Source organism: Gouania willdenowi, unplaced genomic scaffold, assembly GCF_900634775.1.
Source record: "Gouania willdenowi unplaced genomic scaffold, fGouWil2.1 scaffold_49_arrow_ctg1, whole genome shotgun sequence".
Classification (NCBI taxonomy): Eukaryota; Metazoa; Chordata; class Actinopteri; order Blenniiformes; family Gobiesocidae; genus Gouania; species Gouania willdenowi.
In genome coordinates this window covers 9,739-28,473 of record NW_021145212.1, presented here as the reverse complement: position 1 = coordinate 28,473, position 18,735 = coordinate 9,739, and the positions used below count along the sequence as shown (strand labels likewise).

General features: G+C 35.7%; 2 non-coding genes across 2 annotated transcripts; both read left to right on the top strand.

The window, feature by feature from the left end:
* Window positions 1–14,172: 14,172 nt before the first annotated feature.
* trnat-cgu (transfer RNA threonine (anticodon CGU)) lies at window positions 14,173–14,245 on the top strand. The gene has a single exon. It is a non-coding gene; the product is annotated as a tRNA-Thr (tRNA).
* Window positions 14,246–15,842: 1,597 nt separating this feature from the next.
* Window positions 15,843–15,916, top strand: trnai-aau (transfer RNA isoleucine (anticodon AAU)). Its single transcript has one exon. It is a non-coding gene; the product is annotated as a tRNA-Ile (tRNA).
* The last annotated feature ends 2,819 nt before the right edge of the window (window positions 15,917–18,735 follow it).

Sequence of the window (18,735 nt, the reverse complement as noted above, 5' to 3'; positions counted from 1 at the left end):
AACTTATAATTGATAGTTTTTAGAGAATTTGCATGGCAATTACAATTGACAAAGTCAATTATCTAAACTCAATTACATTTTAATTACAATTATGACAGTAACATATTTTTAAAATTACATTTATAATTACGCCATAATTGTAATTAATTATCAATTGCATGATTACAATTATAATTGACCCCAACCTTGCTTCTGAGTCTCTATTGAAGTGTCACACAAGTCCAGACATGGGACACTGGTGCCACAGGAGCCACAAGCAGCCTTTGGTCTAATTTTGTGCTGCCATTAGCATAAACATACAAAATGACATAAATACACAAAACAATAGCAAAACAATGCACAAAATTACTCTTAAAACACACAAAAAGACTATTAAAATACACACACAAAAATGACACAACAAACAAAATGATAACCAAACCACAGAAAAATATACAGGATTACATAAAACAAATACCAAAATAAACAAAAATATATAACGTACACAAAGACAACAATAACATAAACTGGGAGAAAAATTATACAATATTACTGAAATAAACATACTAAATTACAGAATGATACACAAAATAATATAAAAACAACAGATTCATATATTAAAACACAACAAAGACATATTAAAGGAGAGAAGAATCAGAATCATTAAGCACAACACTTGTTGTTAGATTGTCCTTTGTGCCAATAGATGGTTGTAACATGAGATTTACCGTTTAAGAGTAGCTTAGTATTAGTGTCTTATCTGTGGGAAGGATGTTAATTCTGGGATGTTTTAGTCTTTCTTTGAATCAGGGGCTGTTCCAGCTGTTTCCTATTCTCTCCTATCTGCAGCTTTGGGCTTTCACACTATGTCTGTTTATTCTCTCCTGAGGAAGTATCTGCTCTGTGAGCTCTGGGTTTTTAGTTCTGCCTTTTGTTCTCTTTTTTAGAGTTCTACTTTTTGCTCTTCCTTTGATGTTCTCTGATGTGGAGTTCTTCCCCAGCATATCAACGGTTGTTCTAAACTCCTCAGTAACCACGGTTACATGATGTTTTTTTTTAATTCGGAATGAGTTTTTCTGCATTAAATCATTTGAAATTAAAGTCTTGTGCTTCATGTTTACATGGTAATAGTAATTCCTGAACTGACGTTTACATGGAAAACCTGTTTATTTGGCTTTAGTTAATTCCACTTAAGCCTGGGGGTTGGGAAGGCTCTGATTGGACAGGGGGCGAACATGACGTATCACGTCGATAATGTCTATCGGGAGAAACACAACCAACATTTTATTGTTGGTTGTAACACAGAAGACCACACATGAGAAGTGTTTTCACCTTTATTTTGATTGTTGTTTTGAAGCAACAGCTCAACAGTAACACACTTTGGTCCACGGAGCAGAAGAGATAGAAACTAATCACCAGTAAATAAAGTCCAGTAAAACTCTGTGAAACAAAAACCAGGAATAAATAGTTGCTTCCTGGTAAAGATAGTAGCTGTAACTGTGGTGAAGGGTTCTAATGAAAGGATCTTTGTTATTGTGAGTAATTATTGTGATGAGGAATATACCAAGTTTCTTTGGTGCTGTGAACTTCGTCAGGAGTCAGCTTCACCACATATCCAGCTGCCTCTAGCTTTGACATTTGTTCACAGTATGAGCTTGCTTTGTCCAGATCTTTGGATAGTTGAGATTCAACGTTACGGAGTCTTAACATTACTGCCGTTTGAGGTATATTCAGAATGGGTGAGTTTGCTTACCTGGCATACATGGCGTTTGAAGCGACTGGAATGTTCTGCTGGCAGTTTTTTAAGGAGCCGATCTACATGTGAATCACAGAGAAGTTCAGCGTGTCATTGCCACAAGTCACACATGTACAGAACAACCGGAATGAACCTAAAGCAGATTTAAGTTTTGTTCACTGTTTACAAAAAAGAGGAATTATTTTATGATTTAAAAACAGAACAAACCAGCCACGTAATTTGGAATTAAGGTAAATTTGGAATTAAATCGCACCAATGTTTGTGTGATTTGTGTGTGTGTGCGCTCGTGTGCGTGTGTGAGATACGTTTTTATTTTAGTTTTATCAGCCTAATCAGTGATTAAATGTGCTTTATATATAGACTTAACTTGTACACAATGGTGGTAATAGTTTAAAGATAAAGTCTGGTCTGTAATGGAGTGAGGCTGGATTAATTACATTTAAACTAGGGTTAAAGTCATTTATCACATCTACTTAAATTTGTTTGATTTTTTTTTAAGGTACTTGTACTTTTTGTGTTAGTGTATGTGTGTGTTTTGTTCTTTGTCCTATTAGCATAACTTAACCTAATAATGCAAATAAAACAAGTTAATTATTGAATAGCTGTAAATTGTGCTATAATACATACTAATGCTATACTATCATTATCATTTCATCAGAAAACATCAAACAATGACAGGCTTCATGATGTCAAAGACATGAAGTAACCACAGAGAGAAGCTGTGACTGAGAACATCCTCTACATCAGAGGTCTCATTCTCGCGGCCCACGGGACGATAATTTGTGGCAATGACAATGTGAAAATGTAATGTTAGTGAGGCCGTGTGTTTTATACTGTATTGTAACGACGTGACTCGAGCCGTTATCAAAGATTTTGAGCCTTTAATGGAAGTCCTTAAAACATCATGTACCCCTCATTCTCCGCTGACGCCCACCCTTCCCCAGCCTCCCAGCCAATCAACACGCAGAACACATGTAAACAAAGACGAACATTGGCAGAGAAAGCTGCACGTAACGATACTTCAAATTCCATGGGAAACCACAACACCTGTTAAACATTGAATAAACTACATGTGGAACATAACTCAGTAACATAGGACCTAGTCTGTTACAATATGAATGGCACTTTACAGCATTGTGCATTGACGATGTCACCAAGGGAAGCACACCACCGATAGAGCCACCCACCCAGCCAGCTCGCACCCGCCGTCTCGCTTCTGAGGCTGGGGGCTCATAGGGGACCTACTCGCCTCGGTTATCGTCAACAAAACATCGGTGTTGGCTGGAACGTACAGCTGATTCCATGGGGTTATTATAGAAAAAAAATGACTCTGTGGTTGTGTCCCATGGTTTCTATCGGCTATAATTGGCTAATGTCCTACTGTCCCGACGGATAGTAAACGCCCCACTGGCAATTGCTTTTTTTCCGCTCTCTATCTCGGGACTATCTACCATCTACAAATGTCATGATGTTCATGTCATCACGAAATACATGAACATTGAGCACAAAAAGAAAGAGTGGTTCATTATCCGCCTTGTTGTCGTCGGAAGAAAAAGCGTAACTGACGTTCTCCATGCGTCTGGTTGGCTAAACACGTGACTTTAACTGTATTGCTTGAAAAAAAAATAATAAAAATTACTGGGAGAGCAACAGCAATTAGCTGACGTCATGTCATGTTGCATTTTCTGCAGATACACTTTTTAAGTATTTGGTTGAAATGTCATGACAGAAATTAAGATAATTAATTTAACAAAATAACCAAAGAATGACGGGTAGTGTCGACCCTAACCTCTCTGGTGCCCTAGGCCCAATTTTCTTTTGGCCCCTTTATATTTTTTATACCACGTATTTTACATTTACATTATTGTTATATTATTATTATCAGATTCATTTCTAACACTTACATAGTGGTCTTCACCATATCCACAAAGATGCTTTACATGAGGAGAAAACATGAGCAAAATTACTTTTTTGACATTTTATTTACTTGTGATAAAAATGTTTCACATACACATATAAAAAAACACAAACAAGTAAATAAAAGCTAATTTAAATATCTTAGTATTGAATATTATTATAGTAAAGCATTGCACAAAAACAAGATACAGATTAAAGATAGATAGATAGTGGTGGGTTGGCTCATCAAATATTATTTTTAATTTAAATACTTGTGACTACAATGTTTTACTATATTTCATTATGTAAAACGATGCAAAACTTCCAGATTTAATATAATCTTACTTAAATTTCAGTAATGAACACACATTAATTTAAACAATTACAGTTCACAGAGGTATTGCACAAAGAAACTATTTATTAAAATAGTGTCATTTTCTGCTGGTGGTTTATAAACAGCTTTAACCAACACAAGCTAAAAAAACTCCATTCATTATATGAGGAGAGATTTATCTCAGAAATATTCACTAATACATAAGGAGCCCTGGAGGTGATATGGATGAGAAAAAAAAATGATCTCGAACTGTGACTTAATTATCTCGTAGTGTAACTTACTTATTATCTCACACTGTGAGTTACAGAGACTGGTTCTGGGTCAGAGTTTATCACAATGACATCATCCACAGTGCTGGATATTCATCTGTTTATTGATTTTTACTTTGAAAGTGAGTCAAAATATAAAGATATTAATGATTTGTTTGCTAGTTGGCACAACTTTAGCATGAGTGACGGACAGGTAAAGATGATACTTCAGTTCTAGAGGACACAGTCGTCATAAAGCATAGCTTAGAGTCCTGGTTGAATTCATGGATACCTGTGGATAATAATAATATTAATGCATTAGATTTTATTTAGTGCTTTTCATAGACACTCAAAGCTCTTTACATTGATGTACATCATTCTTTCACTCCACACACAGTGGTGGTAAGCTACTATTGTAGCCACAGCTGCCCTGGGGCAGACTGACAGAAGTGAGGCTACCATAGTGAACCATCGGTCCCTCTGCTCAGCTCAGAGACTAAACAGCTGTTCTGTGTGATCATGGTCCAGTGCAGTGGGGGCTTTGTCTCATGTCCTTTTTTCTATTATTCATACATACTGTATATCTGTGTAGTGTCAAATGTGGTGATCAATCAATTCAACAATGTTGGCCCCAAATGAACTGAAGTCAGAAATATGCATTCATGTGGGAGCTTAAGTAGAGTTAATTATGGCCAAATGAGTATGTGTTTGAAGGTTGGATGTACATAGAGATGTACATACTCTGTACTCTGTAGGGTTATAAAGGGGTTGATTTGCGGGTGCAAAATAAAACAGCGCGTGTGATTTCCCTGGTTTAATTCTATGGGACATGAACCTGATAAATGTGTTTGTTGTTGGGTTTTTTTTTTTAAACTCACTTTTATATTTTTTTGTTTGGTGTATTTTTCTGGAATGTATGTTTTTGGGAGTCATTATATGTATTTGTATATCATTCTGTTGTGTTTTTGTGCATTTTTTTTATAATTATAGTTATTTGTTGCCATTTTAGAATGATTCTGCTGTCATTTTGTGTATTTTTGTAGAAATATTTAGTTTTGTGTATTTTGAGTCATTTTCATATTTTTGTTGTATTTTTCTGTAATGTATGTTTTTTGGAGTCATGTGTATTTTTTGGAGTCATGTGTATTTTTTATCATTTCAGTTGTCTTTTGGTGCATTTGTTGTGTTTTATTTTATTCATTTAGTATTAGTATATTTAAATAAATAAATAAATACAGTGTGTGTTTGTGCTCCGTGAAATGTTTAATACGCTGAAAACCAAACTCCGTAGACATTGTAGCGCCAATCAGAAAAAAAACCAAATAAAACGTAAAGCTCCAAAATACATGAGTGAGTCAGTAAATTAAAGTATTATCTACAATTCGACTGTCTTTTTTAAAAAAAAACAAAAATCACTGTTTACCTTTGAACCGAGTGGTCAGAGCTTAGCTTCCATGTACGACACCACACAGAATCTGCAGTTTTCCAGATGGAGAATTGAACAGGTTGAGGTCAAAACCGACTCTAGTGAAACAGCGCGTTATTGAGCAACAGTTATATGGTTTAAACCATGGGAAACGTGTCTGCAAAAGACTCACCAGTGGCTGATGGTTTCAAATGATCTATTCAGAGAGTTCCCGTGTTTGAGAAGCTAACGATAGCATGGCACAGGAGGAAGTGGAGGAGGAGTGGCCACACACGTGACTCTTGCTTGGGTGAGGAGCTCTGCAGTGAAATAGATATAGATGGTGCGCTAGCGCCCCCTCACACCCTGAGGTCAAAAGTTGAATAGGTTTCATTTCGGGGCCTTCCAGAAGTGAAATAAAATTAAAATAAACATTTTGAAATGACCAAATTACTCCAAATTAACAGATACACACACTCGGGGTATTTGAAACCCGTCGACCAAGTTTCAGGTCGAACTCACACCGCGTCTGGGAGATATTTGCTCCATACACACGCATGCACACAGACATCGATTGTTTTTTAGTTAGATGTCAGATATATTTGGAATGCAAATTAATTGCTAAAGATGAAGAAATGAAGGCAAAACTATATTACATTGGGTGTTACACTGAGCCAAACAGTGGTGCTTATGTTAAAATAACTAATTATTTATTATAATAAAGACAATAATATGAAGGCGTACATTAGTGTTTGATACATTTATAATGTCTACTGAATACAGAAAAAGATGATTTACATGGTAAACACTGCTTTCAGTTCATTAAAGTTAAGAACAATAGATTTTATGTGTTTTAAGACAAACTAACATCAACTACTGCACAAAACAAGACCTAAACACAAGCTCACTGGGGACATCTACTGGTGAGATTTAGAGATATAACTTTAGTTGGAAGTTGTACAACTATTTAACACTTGTAGTTAAGATGTGGAAATAGATTCAGATTTTTTTTGCATTGTTTGCACAAGTAAATTATTATATTTTTTATACCTGTTTATTTTTAATTTATCATTAAGTGTTACATTTAAGATAAAACAATAAAACCTATATTTGTCCAACAAAGAGGAAATTTGCAGTTTTTTCAGCAGCAGTAGATAAATAAACAGGGTAATAAACAATAGGAGATATTTACACACACATGGTCCTGTATACAGTACAGTGAGAAAGAGGAAAGATATTGGTGCATGAATGAACATTACACAATAAAAATAATAAAAAGAAGAAATTCTTAAATTGTTAATTGTTAATTATTTATAATTTGTTATTCTAAAGTCTAAGTTTATTTTTTTATTTCTAATTTTTGAAGGTGAGCACAAACATGACAACAGTATAATGTACATTATAGTAAATTATTTTCCTTTTTAAAAAACTGCATTTATTACACTTTGATTGATATAATTCAATAAATATTACTGTTTTATTTTGTAAAAGTGCTTACATAAGTATCTTCAGTTATTATTTTTATTTGAATTTTTTTCTGCCCTTTTGAAATGTCCAGTTTGCAAACCAGAGCAAATAAAGATACTTAACTGTCACTTTTAATCTTAAGTACATATTAATACAAGAGCACATCTCAAACAAATACATAATTATAATGTAAAATAAAAACACAGTTTCCTGAAATGTTACAGTGAGAAAAACACAGTTGGAGGATGTGGGAACCTCTCACTTACACAGATGCAATAATCTTATTATTATCCTGCTGTGTGAGTGTGTGACCCAGGCTTTGTGTTGGCAACAGGTTGTGGGTTCAAGTCCAGCTCACAGCAAGGAGCATGTCTAGTAACTCTGTTAAAATACACCATAAATATCTATATAGAGGTACAGGTGACACTGTCTATGATATTTCACTATTGCTTTTTGCATCTTTTCCTTTGTGTGAGGGAGTGTAAAAATTGTCCCCTGCCTTTGTGCAGCTAGCGCTCTACCATTTGAGCTAATTCCCCTCTCACTGAGAGGATTGGGATTTGATGAAGTAGGTGAGTGTAGCTGCTCAACAGAACAAGAGTATTTAGTTACTTTGAAGGAGTAAACCAGGAACGCTGGTCAACACAGTGAAACTGTTCTTCCTGATGGACAAGCTTTTCCTACATGTTGGTGGATTCTGAAGAGAATTCTTCTTCTTCTAATCGTCAAATCATCTTCTTACAGAACATTCTAAGAACTGTTTACAATCTATTAGAAAAACCTTTTTACTGTGTTTTTCTTTCTAAAAGATGTATGTGTTCTTTGTGGTTATCATGACCTCTGACCTTTGTGATAATCTAAGACTAAAATCACTCTCTCTTCCTGTAAATGCATTTTAATTCTAAAACTTACAGTTGAATGAACTATTCCTCCTGTACAAAGTAAACAAAAAATAATCATTAATACAAGAAACAATATTACAATAAACTACATATTTGATGCAGATAGCTTCCCTCCAGAAAAAAAACCCATTACATACAGTATATTACTGCATACACATACTTTTTGTGTTTGAAAGGAAGTGGGTGGAAGTATAAATTTATTAGTCCCACCCCTTTTCCTACATTACAGTAACAAATAATTACTTTTCAGCATCCTGTTATCAGATCATTACTGCTGTTAATAAATTAATTGTCTCATATTCATGATTTTGATTAAATACACACAATAAAAATATTACACACTTTCAAAATTGTCACAGAAGAAGATTTTCTTGATATTTTCTTTTAAATTACTTGATATTTGTACACTTTCAGTGATGATTCAAAGGAAGAAAATCACAGTGTAAAAAAACAATGAGCTGGAACTGGAACCAATGTGTCACATTTATTTAATTTAAATTATTTTGGGAAAATAAACAGTCCAACATGCCAACAGGCAGCAGCAACATAAATCAAACATTAAACTATGGACACAAACAAAAGACAACTCAACACTGTCAACAATTACACTTTTAACAACGTGATGTTAAAAGTGTAAACACTGGATCCAGAAGGTGTCGTCACCATCCGTGTGTCGCTGGGATCTGAAGATGATTCCTGCTCCATGTCTCCATCCACACAGAAATGTGAGTGGAGAACAGATGAAGTGCTGAAGGTCTTCCCACACTCATCACATCAGAAAACATTCTTCTCATGAACTCGTTGGTGGTGATAAAGGTTAGATTTGCTCTTGTAAGATTTTCCACATGTGTCACATTTATGAGGTCTTTCTGATGAGTGGCTGATTTGGTGAGATTTTAAATCTCCATATGTTGTAAAAACTTTGTCACACTGGTCACAGCAACACACTTCATGTCCAGTGTGAGATCTCAGGTGTTCATTGAGGGTTTTTTTGTGTTTATATATTTTCCCACAGTGGTCACAGTGATACAACTCTGCTCTGGAGTGAGTCTGCATGTGCAGAGTTAAATGTGATCTTTGTGTAAAAGCCTTTCCACACTGTTCACATCTGTGAGCTTTGATTCCACGATGAATGAGGAGATGTTGACTGAGGGTTCCAGATTGACTAAAAGTCTTTCCACATTCATCACACATGTGCGGTTTCTCTCCATTGTGAACAAGCTGATGGCGTTTCAGGTTCTCTTTCTGAGCAAAAGCTTTTCCACACTCATCACAGATGAAGAGTTTTTCTCCAGAATGGATTCTTTGATGTCGAGTGAGCTTTGACTTAAAGCTAAAGGCCTTCCCACACTGGTCACATGTATGTTTAGCTTTAACTCCAGCTTGGCTCTGCTGTTGAACTCTTTGCTCTGAAGTTTTTCTCTTAGATTCATCGTCCTGAGAACGTTGAGGTGTCACTTTGTTCTGGCTTCCAGAGTCCTGTAGAACAGTTAGAGATTAAACACAGAGAAGGAACCAAACAAACATTTGTTTCTAAATGTGTTCCTAGAAAGAACAGTGTCTGTTAAAGATGGATCAGACATAGCATTAGGCTTCAGTAGGAGATCAACTTCAATAGAACATCCACATGGACGTCAGGAACCAAACTTCAATCCATTAATTTCTCACCATGTTTGCTGTCACGGCTGAGTGGTTCCACAATCCTCCATTCACCTGTAACATCAGCATAGAATCAGCTCCACCTGAAGGATAGAAGAGACAGAATGAACATGAAGGATCTAGAAATATTCATCCATCCTTTGCAGTGTCATCACTTTGAAATTGACTAAAATGATCAGTTTGTTCAGAGATCACATGATGTGGAGGAAAATATTTAGATTTTGTGGCTGAATAATTTAAATTCCCATTGATTTGTAAATGAAGGTCTTCAGAGGAAACAGTTTGACTTTGAGGTTTGACTATGTACTTACAGGATTAATGAACAACTTGTAATGAGCTCATGATTGGCTAATTATGGTCCTATAATATCTGTGTTAATAGAATCATAGACAGAATGACAGAATCTACCAATAAAAATAAAATCCACTGTTAAATGCAGAAAGTGACATAATGTGAATGAAACGCTGTCATCGTGAGGTAAAGGGAAATGTTAAAGGGGACCGTTCATTTGGTGCACCCCAGCACCCCTCCTGGTCCTGAGCTAAACAACATGTTGAAGTGTCCACCTGAAACACGTCTAAACTACCAAAATACTGAGCAGACCAGTTCCCACGTAACGTTTATGTGTCTGTGAAGCTACGGCCATTTCTGGTGAAGAGCTGCAGTTGTTCTGTTGTTGTGGACGAGACCAACGATGACAGGGATTGTAGAGTCTGAAACATCATAGGTTCATGATAACTTGATAGCTTCTAATACTGTACAATATTCTGCCCTCTAGTGGTGAAATAACTGATGTATTTGTTTTTGTTTAATCATTATAGTCTGGAATGATGTCATCAGGATCATTTAAATTAGTTTTATCTAAATGAAGTTGATCAAAACTTAATCAATAAACCTGATCAGATTCAGTAAACTATTGATCCCTGAGGGGAAATATGTTATATTAATGCTGCTCTCATACATCTTTATATGACATGAAAAATTAAAAATTAACAGTTTTTGTTTAAATATAATTGTAATATATTTTTAAAATATTTCTAAGTAAATGGAATAAAAAAAAAATTTAAAAAAAAGATTGTACAGTAGCTAATGACCTTAGTTCCTCATCAGTTTCAGATTGAAATGGTTCATCATTCAGTTATTAATCAGTTCATAACATGTCAATTTATTTGTGTTTTTATGACAATTTGGATGAAAATAAAGATTAATGGAGTGATCAAAAATTGTAAAACACAATACAAAATTACTGGATTACTATATTTATCATGAGAATGCAAATTAAATACACACGTTACACAAAAAATGTCAACATATAAAACTTATAAAAACTGATTAATCTCTCCCTGATTTTAAAGTTTAAAGAAATTTAAAACAATTTGTTTTAAAAACCTCTTCATAAGACATAAAAAAGGTGATTATATTCCTATCTATGAAGAACAAACTATGAATAATAATTCCACCTTTATATAAAATGTGTTTCTGCTCAATCATTTGTGTGAATAAAACAGAAAACAAAATATTCCTGAACTTATTGATTAAAGTCAGGTCATGTTCTCCACCACAGATCCTGGATCAGTACCAGTAGTGGGCGGTTAAGGAAGAATTGTTGGTAGAATCGTGCACTTTGGGTTAAAAGCATGAAACTTGGTACATAGATGCATGAACACTACTGATTATTTTAGGATGTGGATCCAAGATTGCACCTTGTTCTCCAGACTACACATTGCATGCCAGTCCAGGGAAGGACATTCTGGTGACTTTTTCAAGCATGAGAATCAGCCATGGCCCCCATCACTTTCCAAGCCTGGTGAAATGAGATCTGGCAATAAAGCAGATCTTCTTGCAGAGCTTGAGTCACTAGCACAACCAGCAGAAACAAGACCACAAGTGACTGCATTGGTATTGGATGGAGCAGAGACAGTTGAAATGCTGTCACCAGGAACCTCCCAGACCTTTGAAGATTATACCAAGCACCAGCACCAGCTGCAACGTGTGGAAATACTTCACATAGTGTGAGATGTTTATAACTTAATCAGCCTGAAGGCAGCAACCAGAGAGACGAGGGGAAAAGGAGTTCGCAGAAGGATTGAGCGTTCATCAAAGGTGCCCAGTAACTGACAAAACTTTCTTCACGTCATTGAAAACAAAACAGAGCTTTTTCACTTGTTGGCAGAAGAGCTTAAAAGCACTGAATTTCAAGGCAAAGATGTGTACAGCACTCATAGGAACCAGGTACTATCAACACCTCAGAGAGAAGACAAAAGTCAGATAGAACCATGGTCACACAAGGAAGCGGATACACGATTAGTACTGCATCTGTGGGATGCTGCACATAAAGGACATGAGAAAATTATGGTGAGGACATCAAACACTGATGTGGTGGTACTGATTCTGTCCAAACTGCACAACATTCAAGTTAGTGAGGAGTGGATATCATTTGGAGTAGGAAAACACCACAGATACATTGCATCACATTATATTGCTGCTATGGCCCATTCAAAGCACCAGCATTTACAATGTTTCATGCATTCACAGGGAGTAATAACACATCCTTCTTTGCTGTCAAAGGCAAAAGGACAGCGTGGGGCACTTGGGCTGTATTCACAGATGTCACTGATGTATTCCTGTTCCTTGCTGATGAAATAAGTTCTCATGTAAGACAGAATATGTGGACTGTCCAAGGTGACTGAGGCAAGGCCTACAGGTTGGGGATCATTGGATCATGGCAACCAAAGTGGACCACCATTGGCCAAGCTCAAGATGCATGCTATGAACTGATTCATTGCAACTGCAAAAAGTCATGAAGTGGTTTGTGCAAGTGGTACAAGGCCAGCCTCCAGTGCACTGCTCTTTGCCATTGTGAAGACAACTGTTATCAAGAGTGACTAAACATCTGCATATCAAATGATACTTCTTCTTTAAATTAGAGTTTTGTGTCTTTTGGTGCATCCACTGGCTTCGTTGACCTCAGAACTATACATTTAGAGACCAAAATCATAATTCTATAATGTATAGTTCCAAAGTTATATAATGTTCTAAAAGGTTTTTTAAAAGGAGCACTTACTTATTGGTAATACATTAAACAATTTTTTTTGTTTTTAGATTTTCACTACAGGTACCCTTAAACTCCCTGCACGGTGACGTAGGGCCAGAGGATGGCCCGCCCTCCTCCTCCCACCCACTCCATAGCTGAGCTCATGCTACTTTATAAACACGTGTCTGTTTACATGTCAATCACAGCAGAGAGCTTCCTGGAGGCGTGGCTTCTCCAGCTCAGTGCCGAGTCAAATTCGTCATCAAAGTGGGAACGCGTCATCAAAATGTAGCGAGGTGTTTGGGCTCACCCTGTAGTAAGAAAGGAGCAAATCACCCTCTAACTAACGATTGAGGGAATTAATTAAAAACTATATTTAGGACATGTGTATGAAGCCCTAATAACACTTTATCATGTTTAAAGAACAGAAAAGTTCATTTAGCGTAACATGGGCCCTTTAAATAAACATTGTTATTGTCACACCGACACACACACACACACACACACACACACACACACTGTATAAAATGATAGAATTCAGACTAAATGTTAAATGTTAAAATGAACAGATTTAAATACAGCTTTTATGACAAAGTCGTTCCAAAGATCTTTACATTATCATCTCATTCACACAAGATTGTTACTAAATATGTAAATAAGTTTAGAATCAAACAAGCAGTATTTACTCACAGGATTCTGGAAAATCACAAAATTAGTCATTAAAGTTGACATTGTTATTGTTAGAAACTTACTTTGTTCTCCTACGTTGCTCACTGATGACATCTGCTGGTCAATGTTAATCATTATTATTAAAGCTACTTTAGTCGTTTCTGACGGTGCACGAGGAGATTCTGTAGAATGGTGGAGATTCTGCAGCTTTCATCTTAGCCTGAGTCGCTATGACAACCTGTCAACATTGAGCTTCCATTTTAGCCTGAGTTGCCATGACAACCTGTCAACATTGAGCCGTTCAAAGCTGCCTTTTGGGATTAAATGTGTCATATTAACATAGGAAGATCAAATGTATTAAATTAAATAATGCAAAAAATTGATGACATTAAATGAAATGTTAGGAAGAAATAAAAAATTAAAATCTATTGAAATCTATTTTAACAATATACTGATCAGAATTAATCTGATGGTAATTATAGAAACTAAAATGTAGATGAGGCAGAATTACAGACTACACTTTAGATGTACTTGTCGTGTTTTGTCATTTTGAATTTGAGTTTTTTAATAACTTTTCAACTGTTTAAACTATTCAACTTTTTGATTAATTTTAATGAAGTTCACCTTGAAATGTAACGTTCCTCTGGTCAGCAGTTCTTAAACTGATTTAACTTATAAAATGTTCAATTTCATTGAATACCTTCAACTTTTCTGTATCTTTAACTGTTTTTGACTTTTTATTGTGTAAATGACTCATTATTTTACACACACACACACACACACACACACACACACACACACACACACACACACACAGACACAGGGCCTTATAGCTCAGAGGTTAGAGCACTGGTCTCGTAAACCAGGGGTCATGAGTTCAATTCTCACTGAGGCCTTCACTCACTATTACCTACAAGGGGTGGGGCTAATGGTTTTGTTCACACCCTTTAACTGCTCTAGGATTGTTTTGAATGGAAAGCGTTCCTGGTTTGTGAAGTCCACAGAGGACCAGGGAAGTGAGCTGAAGCGTCTCCATGGTAACTCCCAGCTGTGACAGCAGGGGGCGTGGTCTCCTTCAGTCCCTGCTGCACATATCTGACCAAAGGCCTCACGTCTGTGGAGCATTTCTCCATCATCTTCATCATCACACACTTCTGTGGTCACTGGTTCCACCACGTGGAAGTTGACTTTTATTCTGAAGGATAGAACACACAGCTGTTCTTACTGAGCTGCAGGGTTGGCCTCAATTACATTTTTCACTTAACATTACATTTTCAGTTGAATAATAATGTTTTTTTTTCATCCTCAGAAACTCAATTACAATTATGTTCTTAATTACTAATGTTTAATTACAATTAATCACAATTACTGAACCTGAATTAAATAACCTAATAAAAGTGAACCTTCCTTTTGTGTTAGCTTTCTGTTAGCATCTTTAATGCTAACGAGTCCTAAATCAGTTGTAAAATACACTAACAACAAATGTTTAACATCTAATGTATTTCCTATCTATTGGTTTCCTCGTTAGGATTCATAATCAATGATACTATAGGTATTAATATTTATGGTATGGAAGTAAGAGCATTTTTTGTGTCCCAATAACTCTAGATTTAATAGATTTTAAATGGTAAAGTGTGGGAAAATATTATATGAAACATGTTTTAATAATTATTAACTACATACAGTATGTCTTGTGTTATTAGAGAGTTTTCTGATGTGTTAGAGACATAAAAGCATGTATCACTCACTGCTGTGAGGACAGTTAGAGGCTCAGAGCCACAGCTGATCCTCACACACAAGCAGCTGATCAGAGCAGACACACTCCACACTGCAGATGAAATGTGTCTGTTCTCTGTCTCCACCTTAGATAATGTTTCTCTTAGTTTTACAAGCTATTTATCTCATTTGTTATCACTCTCTCTCTGACTCAGGGCAGACTGTGCACGGACTGAAAGCAGATCAAGTGAAGTCCACCACACACACAGAGTCAGAGGAACCTCTGTGACTCTGTTCCTCATGAACATGTTTGTGCCTTTATTCTGTTGCTTCTCCACCTCAGTCTTCATTTTCCCTCTTGATTTGACAAAAGTCACGTTAGAGATTTCTGCTGGAATATAAAGCCATGAGACTTTATCTACTCTCAGATCAAAAACACACGTTGACTTTTAATGAGCAGCTCGAGCAGCCAATAGTAATGCTTAAAACAGCTCATAAGATTGCTGTGTTGGTAGAAAGACCTCTGATTGGCTGACATCCATTCTGTATTGATAAACTTCATTTTCAGAGCCTGGAGAAGGAGAAGAGATTCACTGTCTACTCAGAACACTTATTATGGATTTTTGACCAAATAACATTGAAAAAAAAAAAAAAACATACTGCAGCTTTAAGCTCAGGGATGAGTACTGCTGAATTTTCTACTGCCCACTTTCTAGGTGTTTAAAACCGTGATCGTTTTAACTCAACCATATTTTTACACATTTTGGCAGCTTCATAGGCCAGTTAGCTCAGCTGGTCAGAGCGTGGTGCTAATAACACCAAGGTCATGGGTTCAAACCCCATACTGGCCAGATATTAATCAAGGGCCATAAACCTGCTTTCATGTGTTGTAAATGTTAGTGTATGAGTCAGAAAGGACAAGGTATGAATATGTATACAATAAACACAGATAAAGAATATCTAAACTGTTAATCATTACCAAACCTGGAAGAAAATTCACAAATAACCAAAAATCTAGAATGACTGTCAGTAAAGAAGCTTCTTTTTGACATCTTAATAAATCAGCAAGTAGGACAAATACCAATTTATTGATGAATAATCCCAGAACAATTTAGGTTAAATACTAATAATACTTACTTTGTATGTGTATGCCTTGTGTATTCAGGTGTCCAACCATCATTTTGTATCCACAGTTGTGATGGAGCTGCAGAATGTAGGTTATACTTTCATCCAAATCATTGTCTTACAATGTAGTGAATAAATCATGGACTATGTTTATCCAAAACAATGAGAAAGGTCACAATAGACATGAAATGAAACTGTCTGTGAAATGATCTAACCATTGTATGTAATAAAAACTCATAGACTAATAATAATGTAGCCTATTTTTAATGATCAAACATGTACATATATTAGCACACTATAGCTACAACTGTGCTTGTTTTGACAAAGTAAGTTTTACTGAACTCTAAATGAAAACTACTGCTAACCTGGACAGATGCTAGAGATAACAAGGACAAAACAATACTAGATGACTTTATACATTAGCTGATATTAAGGACAAGGGCTGATGTGCTGTTAAAACAGACCAGATTGTTTTAATGTAGCCTAATTGTTGTGTAGTCTACATGACATTAGAACCTGAACATATGCCATATAATATGACCAGTCTATAGCTTCATAATATAAGTATTGAAATGGAATAGCAATGCAACGTTAGCCTAGCCTACTATTAATACACATTAACATGAGTAATATTTACACACAAATATAGTTCTACTGTTGCTACTTTCAAACAAGCAAGAGTTACAAAACAGATGTTGACAGAAGTAGGTTAAAATGACCTTATCACATAATGTACCATCCTCACACTAATTGTTCTCTCACTCACACTGAACATCTCTGTGATGTCCAGAGCAGTGTTCTCTGAATGGAGGTGAGCCTCAATCATATGGGGGTAAAAAGTAGGAGGGGCATCTGAAGGTTGTTTCTTCAGTCTCTGAGAAGATGCAGAACTGGTGGGAAATTTCTTCCAGACCATCAAACACTGCTGGGTCAACTTCTAAATCCATATCAGAGTTTAGCTGAGCTAAGCTGTTAATAAAACTATCCAGATAAAAGTGAAGGTCGTCATTTGGTGAATTGTTTTCAACTTCATCAGCTAAAGCTCGTAAGTCATTCACTAAAACTCTGAAATCAGCCATCTTCACTTCTTCATCTAAGCCACGCCCATCTGCTGCAACAGGAAGTGGATCTGATTGGATCGCTCAGTTGACCAATCCTGAATGAGACTGAGGTTAGTCCCTCCTACCTCATTAGCATACGGACACAGAAATGTGGAATTAAATAAATGTGGAAATAAATACATGTTGAAAAAATTATGTATAAATAAATACATGTATAAATAAATAAAAGTAGAAATAAATAAAAGTTAAAATAAATAAATGTTGAAATAATTAAAAGTAGAAATAAATACATGAATAAATAAATAAATGTATAAATCAATTTAAGACATTTATTTGTTTATATCAGATTTATTTACCAGTTTTTATTAATTTATTCGTGCATTTAATCATCTCTTTATTTATATATTCATTCTTTTATTTATTTATTCCAATATTTATTAATACATTTATTTATTTATACGTTTGGCAGGTTTGGTCCTCTATAGTCCCTGAGCACCAGTCAAACAAAGTTATGTTTATAGAAATACACAAAAAGAGGATTTAAAAGACTGTCATAATTTAAAACTACAATAATCAATGAAAATAAAATGTGTTTAAAGTGTTGATGAAGAAAATAGTGTACAAGTATTCTACAAGTCAGTTTAAATCTAAACAACTTAACGTAATATTGCATATTACGGTACATGTAACATAATGGAATGATGTATTTCTGTCTATCAATTATCACCATGGTACATCACAGGTAAATAAGTCATGGAGCTTCCTCACCCATTCCCTCAGACAGGCCTTAAGTCCTGATGCACAGGAGAACATTCTACCACAACAACTCCCACTCTGAGCCACCATCAGACGTCCATCACACCACAGCACCATGTAGCCCACAGCTAACCTCCAGCTAACGGTAGCCACACAGAGATAACATCTCCACACTTTCACTGCTGACACCAGACGTAGAGCTCAGGACCAGCCAAACCAGCGACACATCTGGATAATCAACTGATCAATAATAAATAAAATAATGTAACTTTATTGATCACTCACTCATTCTCTGTGTTTTGACCCATTATTCCAGAGGGGTAGCAGTGGGCTGCTAACTACAGACACCCAGGGAGCAGTTAGATAGTAGTTTATGAATATTCATAAAAACAGGCTAAAGACGGTTATTATCTGTGTTCCCTTCGTTTTGTGGTTATTATGTTTTAAAACTAAATCATAGTAACAAATAAACAGTGGTTATTTTGTTTTACTGACTTAAAACCAAAACATAAATACAGAAAAACCAAATAAATCTTGTTCTGTTTGTGAGATATTTGGATATTTACAGTAAATTAGAGGGAGAACTGAAGTCCACTGGTGCAGTGGTTTTCCTCCACAGGTCCTGGACCAGGTCTCCTCACACAATAGGACTGTTTAGGATTTATTTCAGCAGTTTTCTGCTCCTGTTTTCATTCAGTGTGTGGATGTTTTAGCTCGTATAAAGCTGC